Source organism: Alosa pseudoharengus, unplaced genomic scaffold, assembly GCF_046254945.1.
Source record: "Alosa pseudoharengus isolate Yale_2024_CS ecotype anadromous, Long Island Sound unplaced genomic scaffold, YU_APseudo_1.1 YU_APseudo_1.1_scf_22, whole genome shotgun sequence".
NCBI classification, from domain to species: domain Eukaryota; kingdom Metazoa; phylum Chordata; class Actinopteri; order Clupeiformes; family Clupeidae; genus Alosa; species Alosa pseudoharengus.
This window is the reverse complement of record NW_027468680.1, coordinates 32859382-32875495: the sequence shown is the minus strand read 5'-3', so window position 1 is coordinate 32875495 and position 16114 is coordinate 32859382. Positions and strand designations below refer to the sequence as shown.

Below are 16114 nucleotides of genomic sequence, written 5' to 3'. Positions count from 1 at the left end.
GAAAAAATATATTTTGGGCAGAGAGTTCTCCCCCTGCCCTGCACTGATTTATCACCCATTATAAACATACGGTACGGTCTGCAGTAGCTCTTAAAAGCTGAGACAGTGACAGTTCAGCATGGGGTCTTTGTGCTACAGCATGAAATCAATGAACATTTATATAGAGAAGATTCTTTGGCTCATCTGTACATAGGAACTGTTACAGTTCTGCTCACAACTCTCCCAACCAGTAGAAATATACTGCATGATATGCAGTGGGTTTTAAAGCAACACAATTTAGTTCTTCTACATCAAAATAATGACTTCACACTCATTTTGATGTCACACTGACTTCAAATAAAGGGGTTCGGTGTCTCAGACATCGCCAATGTCTGCCCAAAACACCTGAAATATTAGATTGGTGTTGCATAGGAGCATGACCTTTTTTGTTTTAGATGAATTGGGAATTCACTTAAAGGTTGTCAGCGACTGCAGGCCCAAACATAAATGATCACATTCATCTAATCTTTCCGATCCGCTAGCTGCCCACCCCATAAACAGACTGTCAAAAAATGTGTCTCTGTAGGCAGTCTAGGCTCTGAGATCTGCACACAAAAACACTTGCTATCAACAAGTCTTGTCAACGACTCAAAGGCAAAATAAAGTGTTCCAACCAATAACCAACGAGATGCACGTTCAGGAGAGTTTCAATTGCACGGCAGAGAGGGGGAGGGAGTAACGAGCTAGCTCTATGTTTTGTTTGAATGTCAACAGAAGTGACGTTATCCCTTTAAAACCTTTAAAACCTTTTAAACTAAATAGCACATTGAAATTGACGAAAAGGGAAATTCCTACATTGTGTTTCTTTAACGCCTTAATGTATCTACTGGATCTTTGTGATGAGATATGCAATCAAAAACATGCATGAAAAGGCTTCTTTAGTTCTGCTTAGAGATGTCCTGTGAGAACATATACAGTATTTTGAGTGGTTCCTAACACACAAACCAACTGACAGTCATGCACTGGGTTTTTTTTGTGCTGAGGCAATAGACCTGCAGAAAAAATGGTTATTTGGCCTGTAGAACCTGATAATGTAATAAATCCCCAATAATGTAATGACCCCGATAATGTAATACAAATTTGCACTTGAATCCATTGAAAATGTAATTAAACTTGATAATGTAACTTCCCGGTAATGTAATAAAGTAGCCAAGGCCAATGAGTTTGAGTTAAAAGAAATAATAAATAGCATTATGTTTTTGTAGCAAACATTGAAAACGGGTCCCACAGACCTGAGCACCTTACAAGGGTTAAACCCTTCATAATGTCTCATGCTGAAGCCCACTTGCCATAGACCTGGAAGAGTCTCAAGGGTCATCCAGAAAGTGTGTATAGATGTTATGTGGTGTGTGTGTGTGTGTGTGTGTGTGTATGTGTGTGTGTGTGGAGCTGACTATATTGAGTTCCAGAGAGTTCTGCTGCATTCATGTATGTCTTTCTGTCTGATTTTAGACTCATGATGTCTCATGTATAAAAGCATGCATTTGAGTTCCACCTCCTCTGGCCTCTTCCTGTCTCTCTGAACAGTGCATCCATTTTGGTTCAGTTGTTAAAAACGTGTCAGTTATTTGTGGTAGAATTTCTGGGATTTTAAACTACCCTGGGTTTGGAATCAGTGGCCTCTGCACCTTCTCTCAGTCCCAGTTTTCCAGTTCTGATGCCCATGTGTGTGTGAATGTGTGTACGCGTGCCTGCGTGTGTGTGTGTGTGTGTGTGTGTGTGTGTGTGCGTACGTGCGTGTGTGTGCATACGTGCTTGCAAGTGTGCGTGCTTTGTGCGTGCGTGCGTGCGTGCGTGCGTGTATGTGTGTGTGTATGTGCATGGGCGGACTGGCCATCTGGCATACCGGGCATTTTCCCGGTGGGCCGACGCACCTTTTGGGCCGATAGAATAGGCTATATAATTATTATTTTGGCCAACGATCGGCCCAAAGGAAGGACAATCAGCGGCCCATTGGTTACATTTCTATTGACACTGGACTGATCCAATAACAGCTCACGTCAGGCCCCACCCCTCCCATTTTGGCTCAGAGCCAGGATTCCGTGAGCGCATCAAAAGTTAATCGAAGTTACCTACGAAATTGCGGCGGGTGCCGGTAGTGACAATTGTGCAAAATTAACACCAATGTAGAAGATTCAAAAATACAATATTGCAAGTAGGCTAGCATGTCAGTAACATGTTGAAGTTCGTTGAGTTTGAACGAGGATGTAAGCAAGCATACAGAGCAGGGACAGTAAGCAGATGGTGGAGAGCGCTATAGCCTGTTGAGGCTACATGATAAGAACTCACTCACTGGTGGAGCAGGTAGGCTATGTGTGACATGCCATGCTGACGATGATGATTATGATGACTTATTAATTGCGATAATGTAATGATATGGTAATGATAACATAGTAAGGCCGTGCTGTGATTACAATAACAAATAGCGCAACTTAAATTTTCTAAATTAATGATTTGCAAACCCGGACAGCAAAAGAGTGTCAAATCGACGTTAATTGTTGGTCAGATTGATCAGTTTCCGTCAGACACCCAAAATTCAACATCGATGGCATGGGTGGTGGTTGGTCTCTCAAAGTAGAGAAGGTTTCTATCTTGGAAGGGTTATCATGCCATGGGCTAAAAGACTGTAGAATGACGGAAATGTAAGCTACAAAACGTAAAGTCATGCACAAGCCAAGCTATAAGCTATAACCTATACGATAGGCTACTGGAACAGATAATTAGTTCATGTAGCTATACTGTTCCAAAATGTATCAGCAATGTAGGTAGGTAGTATAGCCTACAGGAATAAAATATTTCCAGCCCTGTTTATTTCATGTTGTTTCAGTTGTCCTACAGTGATAACTGGTATAAATTACATTAATGTCTACGACAATCTGGGTAATTTAACTCTTTACACATAGGCTTCAGTATTTTTTGGTGCTGCTGTCAATTGAGCATTGTATAGTTTAAATGTAGCCTATTGAATAATTTGAAATGATACTTTGAATTCAAGCAGAAACTCTTCTTTAACAATTGCTTGTATAGCCTACTGAATATGGAGATCATGTGCTCCATGCCTACCTCTGATCAGTCAGAGTGAGGCCTACATCACTTTCAGTGCTCCATGACAGTTGAAAATATACATATTCAAGGGTAACGCAAAGATTCTGTATTTAATTAGGTGTGCCCGACCAATTTGAGGGCCGCTTGGGCCAAATATGCCAGGGCCGATTTTTGGTCCCAGTCCGCCCCTGTGTATGTGTGTGTGTATGTGTGTTTGTGTTAATGTGTGGTGTCACATTTTGCCAACCCCTGATGACAGCAATTTAGTCCAGTTCTGCTATAATATTTAAGTGACTCTGTTGGCTACATCTTACATACCCCATGGCTATGAGGCTGAAATGGTATGAATTCCTGTTCAGTTATTTAACATCTGATACCTAACCCAACTGAAAAAAGTGGGTCTTAAACAGCCATCAACACAAATGCAACTTTTACCATCCTGGGTGTGTAGGACTGCACTTCTCTTCAGATACAGGTCTTTGAATGGCTGCCATCATCCTTAATAATGTGCTGAATTAGGTTCTGTAAAAATGTGTCTGCGGTAGAAAGCTACATACTGGTGTGTGCAAGTGTATATATGTTTTTGGTGATTTGGAAACGGACATCAATGGGCTCCTTTCCAGACCAACCTGCAGAGCAAATTCAGATCTGCTAACAGGTTCGTCTGGATTCACGTCAGGCTAATTTACCTCATCACCATCACATAAAATCAGATAAAAGAGAAATCTTCATGTTGAGTACACCAACAATAAGGTTTTTCAACTTGAATTTCCCCTTGGGGATCAATAAAGTATCTATCTATCTATCTATCTATCTATCTATCTATCTGATGGCTTTCTATTGTTTATTATTTATTCACCATGGATGGACTGTTTGGATTGTGACAAGAAACAAATGAAAAAAAAAAACCTTAGCGGGACACTTTACTGAGCACTAATCTGAATGATGTTGTTGTAACGTGGGCTGCTTATGTGGAGGCTTATGGTACTCTTGAACACTGACTAATTGCTAAGGCAACTTTTTGTGTTGTTTTGTGGTAACTGGATCTGACAGATATGTGTGTGTGCTGTAGGCTATGTGTGTCTGTGTGCGCACACACTCAATTTTGCTCTCACTGTAAGCTTGCTGCAGTGTAACTTAAGGCCAGTTTATGGCCTTGCTTGTACAAGGCAGACGTTGTTCACTCAGCCAGCTACAGCCATAAGGACCGCCATAGGGCCACTGCTGCAGTAATTACAGGGCCAATCCAGAGCAGGACCTTTCTTCATCACAACGACCTGTCACACCTTTTCCAAGTAGTGTGAGCAACAACACTGTCCATTCACACACCACCAGGTCATTCAAGTGAGTGTGTGTGTGTGTTTATCTATAATCAAGTCTTCTGAAAAGAAAACGTAACTTTGTGTTCAAATGTAATCTACTAGGAGGTATAGGTAGTCTCTTTTGATGCAAAATAATTAGAACATTGTGTGTTCACATTAACAGCCAGGGGCGTAGCCAGGATTTTTTTATAGGGGGGGCCAGCTGGGTCCAGACTTTTTGTTGGGGTGGCACTTGGGAATCAAAACTACTATTTGAAAACTACTCAAAAAGTTTTCAAGATTAGGACAGCCTATTTTAATAATGGCAAAAAATTGTGCAAAGCCAACACTGATACACAGGTCAGTTTGTTGGCCACTCCAACATATTTTCCATAAATGCCAGGTCAACGCCAATAAAAAGTATTATGATAATGCACCTTACTTAATCAGTTTTATTCAAATGATGTTAACTCAAAGAACAATAATAAATACTACAAATATTGTATGTATATATTTGATCTCATACTGATGGCCAAACTATATTTATTTCTAATATCCACTCCAAGTACTTGGCTGTAAGTAACATGGCTCTGAATTAAGAAATTAACCCTTAAATCCCTAGACTGTTTTAAGGGCTTTTTCACTACCTTAGAAACATTTATCCTGGTCAATGTAAGTGCCATACACACATGCTATATATTGTTTTTTAACAGAGTCTAGGCTACCCAGATCTGCCACTATTTCATGTATTAATACTTGCATTGATTTCATTTTGATTTTTAAATAATAAAAATACAAATAGTGTATTATAAAAATTCTTATATTTTGACATGTATCTCACCACTGCAAGCTGGCACATGTGTGCATAGGGCAGACTGTTCTGAATCTGGCAATATCATTGGCCATTTTTTTTATTTAGCCCTATGACTACTCTATTTTTGGCCATTCTCACTACCTTTAGTTATAAGCAGTTATCCTGGTCATTGTAAGTGCCATTGACAAAGTAATGAAAAATGCCCTTTCTGCGCTCCATATCTGTGACACGAACTGATCTGACCTGACATGAACCCGAGTTTGCATGTTCTGTGTGTACACTCATGATGATTCTAAAACAACTTTTTACAGCATTGTCATGAACAAAGTGAAGGCAAAAAGGTGTTTCTTTGTCGAATAAATTGGGATGCAATGTGAGTCTCGAATTGGATGCCATGCAGGAATTTGCTAGGATCTCAAAACCTGATTATGAACATGCTTTGCCATAGAGAAACACATGATAGCGTTTGGATTATGAACATGCTTTGCCACCACAACACACAAAAACGTGGGGTAAGTCGAGCTATGAAGTTATTATTTTGATGTCATTTCGTCTGTTTTATAACCCAGACGGATGCACTTGGTATCAAATGATAGCTCTGTGTCTCCTCTTTCACCTGACATGCGTGCCATATCACGGGTTCGTGAGTAGGGCCTAATTCAAACGAGTAATGGGTGTGCAGCGTTGGTTCTTGTACATTATTTTATTTTGCAGTCACGTTGTCTGTTATAGCCCAGATGGAACGATAACCTTGGTACCAATAGATAGCCCTGTGTCTCCTCTTTCTTCTGATATGCTTGCCATATCTATGCGATCACGTGTTCGCGAGTAATTCAAACGAGAGTATAATGGGTGCGCAGGTGAACTGTAAATATAAATAAATTTTATTTAATTACATGATATTTATTTTTATTTTCATACTTGCTCGCACAGACAAGTGTTTAGTCTCGTTGGAAAGCCCCACTTCTGCTCTGTCACGCAGTTAAGGTTTCATCTCGCTGCTCGATGAACAGTTCCGGAGCAATGTAACAAAGAATTCAGGCAAAGCAGCCTGCCTGTGCCTGACCAGCTATGGCAAGAACCACACGCAGTCAGCAAATTATGTATTTATAGGCTATAAATACATAGGGCCTAGCCGTATAGGCTAGGCCCTATTAGCCTACCTGGAGCCATCTGGAGATATGTTCCTAATATGCTTGCATTTCACCCGAATTTTATCGAAATATTCTTGTAACAGCGTTCCCGCGGGCATCCGATTATTTTTGATCAGCCCCACACATCAATGTCAGAGCCTAGGTTACCTAACAAGGACAGCCCAACGCAGCTCACTTGGCTATGATTCGTGACACATTCTAACATCTAGCATTAATGTTCCAACTCATCAACTCACCTGTTACTGAGGTTAAGTAGTAGGCTAGCCTAGTCTACTGTCAAGTGTTTTTAACAGATGACTTGCCGCTGCTGCCGCTGCTGCTGCTGCTGCACTAGGCCTAGCCTACTCACGATGTGATCAGAACCGTAGGCTACACTTCCTGACTGGGCCAATGGTCGTAGATAGAGTGCAGTAATTGGTTCAGTCCCTGCTTTGCAAAGTGTTGTCGAAAACGGCAGCAATTCTTTTTTTTTTACTTTTCACTGAATGGAGCTGGGGGGGCCAGCAGGGTGGCCAAGCTTTGACCAGTGGTGGCCGTGGCCCCCCCTGGCCACCACGTAGCTCCGCCCCTGTTAACAGGCGCGCCTGCAGGTGTACGTCCGTACGCACTGTGCGTACCATCAGGGTCAACAACGAGAGAAAATGTCCCTTGTGTGTGTGTAATGTGTATTCACACCAAATTGGCCCACCATACCTTCCCAACTATGCACAGTATCCCATTAGCTGCCATCAGGCTATTTACAATGTTCTATTAGGTAACTTAGTGAACACTTATCAAAATTAACGCGCACACATTTTGTTTGAGCAGGAGACACAATACGCATGCAGGCACATAGGCTACTTGTTGTTTTCTTTTACTCGGCTATCTATCTATATATGGTTATCAGCACACAATGTTGAGCTAATGCACTAATTCAATACTCATGATGGATATCACAAGTTTAAACAACAGAAAGTATGGAGGCAGCAAAGCTAGAGGAGTTATTCCAGATGGGCAAGAACAAGGTAGGCAATTGGTGTGCTTGTCAGAACGTTAGACTGCATTACAGCTGTTTAAAGCCAGACGTCAAGAACAAAACAAGGGAACTTTAGCCTGTATAGGGCTATATCAAGTTGTCCAAATGAATAGGTCATAGACGTTGTTGTTGTATTATTGCATGTGGATGTTGTTATGCTATGTAGGCTAATTTTTTGCTGACCAATGCACGGGGCTAAAACCGGGAAACCGACAAATATTGTCCATCCAACGCGTATTTTTTTTTTTTTTTGCGGGGGGGGGGCGATGAGTCGGGTGTGCGTACCATAGCATTAATTCCTGCAGGCGCCCCTGCCTGTTAACAGCCCACCCGTTTGATGCCTGAATTAGATTAGATTCAACTTTATTGTCATTGTGCAGAGCAAGTACAGAGACAACGAAATGCAGTTTGCGTCTAACCAGAAGTGCAAAAAAACACAGTATACAGGTGGTGCAGTATAAACAGTATGACATATAGAGCAGTGTAGACAGTAGTATACAATTAGGAAAGTGGTATGGTTTACAGTAATATAAATTAAATCTAAATATGTGCAATGTATAGCAGTAGCCTTATAAGAGCAGAATAGATATGGATATGTACAGATGTAATGGAAAAATCAGGTTTATAGGCCAAGTATACTTGCGTATACAAGGAATTTGGTCTCTGCATTTATCCCATCTGTGAATTAGTGAGACAGTGTAGTATAGTGTAGTATGCAGTGAAGTAGCAGTAAGAGTAGTAATGAGTAGTACAAATAATATAGATACAGTTAGGAACAAAATATTCATACCCCTGGCAAATATTGTTTTAATGTTGATTTTCTCTTGACAAATATATTTGTTCTGACTGAAAATGACACGTCCACAAGCCATAGGTTGTAAGACAACGTGGGAGAAACATGGAATCAAAAAAAGTGTTTTCATCTTTTTTAACATTTTTATGAAAAATGGTATGTCCAAAATTATTCATACCCTTTTTAAGTACACATCATTTTTAAAATGGTTTTTATAATACCTGTACCAAGCATCTCCATGTCTCTCCACAATGATTCTAGACCGCACCTTTTTAGCAGCAATCCAGGTTTTGAGGCAGGAATGATTCTTTGCCATCAATCTGGCCATTGTGGTACCATCAGATCACCAGAACCATTTTGAGAGCAGCTGTGAATGCAAATAAAGATGTCTCCATTGATTATTTAAAAAGGGTATGAATATTTTTGGACATGCCATTTTTCATAAAAAATGTGAAAAAAAGATAAAAATTATTTTGATTCCATGTTTCTACCACATTGTCTTACAACCTTTAGCCATGTGGTAGTATCATTTTCAGCCAGAACAAACATATTGGTCAAGAGAAAATCAACATTAAATCAATATTTGCCAGGGGTATGAATAATTTTGGTCCTAATTGTATGCAGTTGATTAACAGTAGGCTAATATATAATAAAAACTGAATAAATATGGATATTCAATAGGCCTAGACAGATATGTGCAGTGTAGTAACAGTAACATTTTAAGAGTAGTACAAAGTGTATGTGTAGAATATGTAACAGTAGATTATGGCTATGGTTGTGTAATTACAGTATGTACATTTTTAAATAACAATACTACGGATAGGGTAGTGCAATTGTTCAGGGTGAGGGTTGAGGGGCAGAACGTTCGCCTCCTTGTTGTCCCATGTCATCATGTCAACAATCCAGTGCATGTTTGAAAAGGGCTTAAGTAGCCTAACTATGCTACTCTAGGCCTATGTTCTAGGTTACTGACAGTGAGTAAAGTACACTAACACACACAGTTGTACACAGAAGAAAAAATAAAGAAACTGCTCCAGCTTTCAACCAGACCAAGGGTCATGCTTGTGAACACCACATCAAAACAAAAGGAGACAGAATTAGAGCACTTAAAGTCAGTTACATTAGACCTTATATTTTACAGAATAGGTCCATAAAGGCACAGGCCATTGTTAACTGTAGGAAAATATAACATGTGAAGAATGTTTAAAATTAAAATGTTTAAAAGGCCTTCATAGCCTCTGAAGTCAGTTTGAGTGAAACCCTGCAGACATCTCTTTTAAAGTTCTAGTGGGACTTCTGGAGTGCCTCAGCAATAGCAGAGGCCTAGCTAGGCCATAGGCTACTTCTCTTTTTTCTCCCATGCACTCGGTAGCGCATTCTGCAAACGTATTCCTTGCCGGTTCTTCGCTTGAAAGGCGGGATCGCAATGGGAAGGGCGTTCTTTTTGCGGTCAGATGCAGCGTAGTCGTTAAGGGGTGGGTCCTCGGGTGCGCTGGAAAACCCACCTTTTTCATTGTTTGGAACTTCATGGAATGTGATGGTTTGATCTTACGGTGCCGGGAGGGGGAGAAAGTGAGAACCGACCGAAAGTTGTTCCAGAAAGTATTTTGAGTACTTTATCGTTTAGCCTAACTAACGCGAAATAGGACGTGTTTTCCAACTCTTCCCTGATTCTCCGCAGTGACAAGAACAACGTGGGGCGAGCATTATTGGGTGAAATGCCACTTTAAGGTAAGTCCATGTGATTGTTCGACGCTGGATGGAAAATGTTAAAGGAACACCACCAGAGTCGGTTAACTCCTAGAGTCGTAGGTCTACACGGCCAGACAGTAGCCTAGTGCCCGAACTGCGGCAACTTTCCTCCCTCCTCCCCCTCCCTGTTTCTGCCGCAGCCGAAAGGAAGACTCATCGAAACACCGGACTGCGGCGAATTAAAGGAGCAAGTGTTTGTGGTGCTATTTAAATCGTTATTTTCAACGTCCAACTCGCATTAGCCATTTTTGGATGGGATTTGAAGGTAAGCAACCAAGGTTTTAGTCGTTCGTGATAGATTCGGGATGAGTAGCCTAGCTCAACACGCATTCCTCGGTTAAGGCATTTTGAAGCTGTCCTACGTCAGCAGCAACCTCTGTCTCAGCAGCCAGTTAAACAATGATACAACTTTTATACGACTTGTTTAGTTAACCCGTTTAACTAATCACACAGCATATTCAGAACTTTGCGTAATGTAGCCTAGACGTTGTCTGCATTTTCCGTTGAGCTACCGGTGAGGTAGCCCCCCTCTCTCTCCTTGGGACATTCGTGTTGCTTAGTGGACAGGAAAAGACGTTTTCCTGGAGAACAATGTCTGCTCCCCGCTAAGAGTTCTCAGAAGTCTACGGCGTCGTATTATAGCCTTTTTTTTTCTTCTCTTCTCCCAAATCTTGGCTAGGCCCCGTCGTTTTCTTCGAAAAATAGACTGCTGTAATTGCATGTTCGCTGTACAGCTCCCCGCAGGAGGCGAGTTGTTTCACCCCTCCATGTATGTAACAGTATCAACCTGGCAGACATACCGATGCGCAAAGTGCAGTGTAGGCTAGTGACTATGCAATGTTCGCATCGTGGCGTTACTTTTGTCGCAATGTTTTATCCGCAGATAAATAAATAAATCCTACTCGGGGGATTCTTGCCGCTTGAGACTTCTGTCCTCATAATCAGGCTTGAATATAGCCTACATTCTGTTATTGTTCACTTTGACCTTTCACATTGACCAAGTTCAACGTGATCATAAGAGATCATGTTGCATTATTGATGCTGATGATGGCTGTAGGCTATATAAAACGTCATAATGTTTTACATGTGGTTGAAAGTGCTGTGCAGCACAGGCTACATATTTTGGCTGCCTACATTTTAAAGCATAAGGGAAACTTCCTCATGGACTGTCGGCTGATATGAAGTTCAGTGAATGATTCCTCTTGTGTTGCGGTCTGTGTTTGTGCGTGTTTGGGAATGGGCAAGTGAATGCGTTTTGCTGTTAGTTTCTGCCTCTGTTTCTGTCTGTTGTGTGTGTGTGTGTGTGTGTGTGTAGCCTATGAGAGGCTTTAACTCACCCAGCTGCAGCAGTAGCCACAGCAGCAGCTCCGGAATTGTAATCTGGCAGGTGGGGCCCATAAAAGAGAGAGAAAGAGAGCGAGAGAGAGAGAGAAGGGGGACCTGCCTTGACCTGTTTCAGACATGAAGGCAAATTGCTGATGGCTTTCCAGTAAGTATGCGAGCCAGCTACTTTCCAGCTTTGCTGCTTGTGGGCAGAATGTACAAGCACGTACATGTTGGGCTACTAGGCGGGCACAGTGGACCCTGGCAGAGCCTGTCTGCTGGAGAGACCACAGCTATGCATGGGACTTCATGCACTTAAGGGTCTTTTTTGCTTGCTTGCTTTCTTTTTCTTTTTTACCTTTTTTGTAATCATGTGAACCCTCAATTAATGATTAAGTATATTTTAATGTGTTTTAATCTCTACTTCTGTACTACTTCAGAACGTCTGAAAGAATGTATTTATTGGATATTAACTTTCATAGTGTACTTGGTATCCTTGGCTGTGGAAGTCAGTTGAGGTAGTTGGGTTATTAGTTTCAATGAAATCTGCTTTATCAAGTGTCTGACCTTGCAATTTCTCTATTTTAGCTGCCCACCCTCCCTATTTTCTTCTTCACGTCACCTGTGCACGGAGGAGGGTAAAGGTTCCCTTCAGTCTGCATTGTTGATTGTGTTGCAGTTCTGTTGAACTTTGTAATATTTGATGGGGGGGGGGGGGGGTTGTATGGTGTCTGTCTGTGGGAGTAGTAATAAAGACTGTTGCCAAGGAGTCTGTTTTGCGCAACAGCAGCAGACATGTAAAGCCGTAATCTTAACACTTTTACAGTCCAACACACACACACACACACACATAATGGCATCTGCTGATTTTGGCACAAACAGACGGCTAATCATTACGAGTGTCCAATCAGAGTAATTATCAGTTTTACTCGCAGGCCTGTGGATTAGCATGTGGCTAATTGACCGCTCTCCGGATTAAATTGGAAATTGCAGGCTTTTATCGGCCTTGGCATGCCATTGGGATGCAGTGGAAGCCCAGAAGCATGCAGCTTGTTGTTGAGATAGTCTCCACTGTTGGTATGTCAGACTTTGTTGGTTCTTCACTGGGTTTTACACATTCAGGCTGTGTTTTAACTTTTTTTTGGTTCTCTAATGCATGTTGTTCTTGCCGCAGATGCTTGTGCTGTGTGCACATAGCACTTAGTCTATTTTATTTATTTTTTTGGTGACTAGTATACCAAGCATGATTTTTGTGTATGCAAAATCATTGCTGACAATGTGAGCCAAGTATGTGTATGCAAATGGGCCTGATTGGTATCACAACACATAGTTTACATAGTGAACATAGAGTGCTCTGGTTTGTGGCTTGAAAAAGATGAAGATCAGCAGCCATAATATGAACCCTCTAATGGGCTTGCTGGTTATAAGACATATGCTGATACTGCACCACATGTGGCTGGGAGCTGTGGCCCAGCACTAGAATGGGTTCACCAGGTTCACACCCAGTTTATGTCTGAATGAAAATGCCTTCTTGTGGAAGACCATTTCAGATGATCACTTTACTTTAAAGATCAGTGCTACATGTGCTGCATTTTCTGTGCAGTTAAGAAAGGAATAACTAAATCAGCTTTTTACCACCTCAGACATTGTCAAACTTAGAGGTGTGAGGTCAAAACATGACTTAGAAAAAGGGTTGATTACTGCAACGGGCCTTTCACAAGCCTTCCTGAAAAGATTATCAAACAAGTTCAGGTGATACAAAATGCAGCAGCTAGGGTTCTCACGAAAACTAAAAGAACTGACCAGACTACTCGAATAGTTAAGTCCCTGCACTGGCTTTCAATAAGTTAAAGAATTGACTTTAAAACACTACTGCTTGTTTATAAATGACTAAATGGAATGGGAACTAATTACCTATCAGACCTGCTTCATTAGTACACACCTTCCAGACCTCTCAGGTCTCGGGAGCAAAACTTGTTAGTAAAACCCGCTGTTAGAACTAAACATGGCGAAGCAGCTTTTAGTCGCAATGTGATTCAGCTCTGGAACCGACTTTCAGATGACATCAAAAAGGGCACCAACTGTAGACAGTTTTAAAATCTAGACTTAAGACCAAACTGTTCTCAGATGCCCTCTGATAATTGATCAAATGTACTCCCTGTTATCGCTGAGTTACAAATTCTGAATCTGTCTTGTGTCTTTTATGTTTTCTTTTTAATTATTATGTACTTTACTTTTTAAACTATTTTAACTATTGCCCCTTTATGCTTTTATTTAGTATTACTTTTTGCTTTTTTTATGTAAAGCACATTGAATGATCCCTGTGTTTGACATGTGCTATATAAATAAACTTGACTTGACAGGTAAGCTTCTGATGAGCTTTGTACGTCTCTACAACATCTGATGTAAACATGCCACCTCCACACCCCCCCCTTAAAACCCACAAACTCCCATTTTGAAATTGGGTCCCATTTTGAAATGAGTGCCCAATGACCTTGTAACATCCTTGGCTTCTGTAACTGGCCAAATAGTGTAATCACCATGAAAACAACAGAGGCCCTCTTCTGTCCAGAATAAATTTGTCAAGACAGACACCTCTCTAATTTCATCAGCTACTGCCCCTTTTGTGCATGCTACAATGGGTGTTAAGGAGGTGTTAAGGGGCTAATAGAGCAGCGCCTGTCCTCACCGAGCTTGTTACTCGGTGTGTGTGTGTGTAAAGGAAAGCTCCCTGTGAGCCCCATCGTCCACAGCTGTCAGGGGTGAGAACATGAGCGGGTTGTGGCAGCAGCTGTCCGCTGGTTGGGCCTTGCGTGGTGCGGTAGACCGGCCGAACTGCACGAGCTGCTCACGGAAGGTGCTGCACAAACTAGAGGAGAAGAGAGGCAGAGCTAAAGTTGTGCATATTTGAATGTTTGTTGGGCAAGCAGTCAGAACCCCAAACTATTGGGTATGCAAAAAGGACTTCAGATTTATTATGAAAATTATATATATTCATATATTTTTGTATGGTATCATATATTTTTGTATGGTATCACTCTTATCATATCTAATTAGAGTGCATGGTTCAGAAATGTTTGTGTCTGACTCCATGTGGGGGACTTCATCTGATATCCCACTCACTCACACTCGTCTGGCATAAGCTGACACAGGATTTCACACACACCCTTCACGGTTGTAAACTCAACCCAAGGGAGCCATCATAATGGGCACTTCATAAAACAAATGGGCACACACAACATTCTCCACCACTAGGGCACTGCCCAAACCAAAGCTGAAGCTTTGCTCTTTGGACTTCTGTGTGTCATGGTTATTCAGATGTAACATTGCTGTTCCAAGTTGACATTATAGTAGCGGGGGATAGTTTACCAAGGACCCGTGACCATAACACTAAGAACACTGGAGACATAATTGCTAACAGTGGTATTGGGCAAGCCTTACAGTGGCCATGCAAACATGCAGCCGCTGCACACATGCATGCTACTCCCATTTCTCATGTATTTGCTGAGGGATCCTCATCCTGCTAAAGTGCCTGACAGATGTTTATCATGTGAGCTGTGCACGGATCTGCACATATCTTTATGTAAGCGTTGCAGACATGCACGCATGCACACACACATATATATATACACACACACACACACACACAAACACACTCTGTCTGTCAGGTCCCCGGTGAGTGATGGATGCCGAGGATGAGGTCCAGATGGCCCAGAGGCAGTTCTGGAAGAACAGAGTGGATGTGTGAAGAGATGAGTGGGTGCTGGGTCTTGATGTTCTGCAGTCTGTGAAATGTGTTTGGATCTTTCAGGCAAATATCTCTCAATAAGAGGACAGAAGGAAAAGTCCAAGTCCAACTTTAGCCTGTGCATACACTACTTTCTAATTACAGGAAGTGTGCATGTTATGCGTGTAGTCTGTTTTTGTGAGGGTTATGTGAAACAACCATACAGTTTCTTTTGAATGTTCTTTGCAGTGTTGTATGCTTAGGAGAACATGATCCTCCGGAAGCATCCAGCTGTGTGTGAGGGTGGGGTGGGGTGGGGTGGGGTGGGGAGTTGGTTAGCAATATCAGATACTATTGACATTGCCCCCTAGAGAGAAGTTTTGGGCCCTGACTTCTACATGACAGCCGTGTTCCAACCCTTCGAACATATACAAAGTAACTTGGCCTTGGAGCTGTTGAAAGGAGTAAGCCTGGCTTGCCGAACGCACAATAAAAATGTGTGTGTGTGGGGTGGGGTGAGGGGGATCCTGTCCTGAGTGATTTCATGCCTTCTATCCTTACAGAGCAGCAGTGATGTTGAAGGGAGAGACAGGGTGGGGGTGTCTTGGCCAGTGGGTGGCTGTTTCTTCTCTTAAATAACTCAATGGACTCCCAAAATAGCGTCGCTGAATCATGGTGGACCGACGTAGAGCCCAGCCCACGCTAGCAGCAGTGATGTAATAATGTCCACTGTATCCTGGACGACCGGCGCTCGTGCTGACATCTTGCCGGCCAGCTGGACCCAGCTGCAGCAAGTCGGCATAAAGAATGAATTTAATTCATTTCGATTTATTAGCGTGTGCTTGTGCCTGTGCCCGTGTAAGTGTGTGTGTGCAGGATGGATGGTGGAAGGATTTGTTTTATAGTGTCTAGCTGCGGTTTTAGTCTTTTTGTGGCCTTCATTTGTTAGCGTTTCTCTGTAATGATGTTTTGCCACCCTGTGCAGTGAATGCCATCCGAGTGACTTTTGACCAGAACCTTGTGGAAGAATTGTGGCTACTAGGCAACCATCTGGGATCAGAGGAAAACTGACCGTTTTTTCCTGTGTGTTGCTGTCTGGGATAATAAATAAATACACAGATCACGTGTGTGCGTGTGTGTGTGTGCGTGTG

General features: G+C 42.0%; 1 protein-coding gene across 3 annotated transcripts in view; it reads left to right on the top strand.

Moving 5' to 3' along the window:
- The first annotated feature begins 9690 nt into the window (after positions 1-9690).
- luzp1 (leucine zipper protein 1) overlaps positions 9691-16114 on the top strand; it is a 51382-nt gene continuing 44958 nt past the window's right edge. Inside the window, exon 1 of one of the 3 annotated variants that reach the window (XM_076299769.1) lies at positions 9691-9892. The gene's annotated coding sequence lies outside the window, so the exon portion shown is untranslated. The other 2 variants (XM_076299770.1, XM_076299771.1) reach the window with 2 other exon arrangements.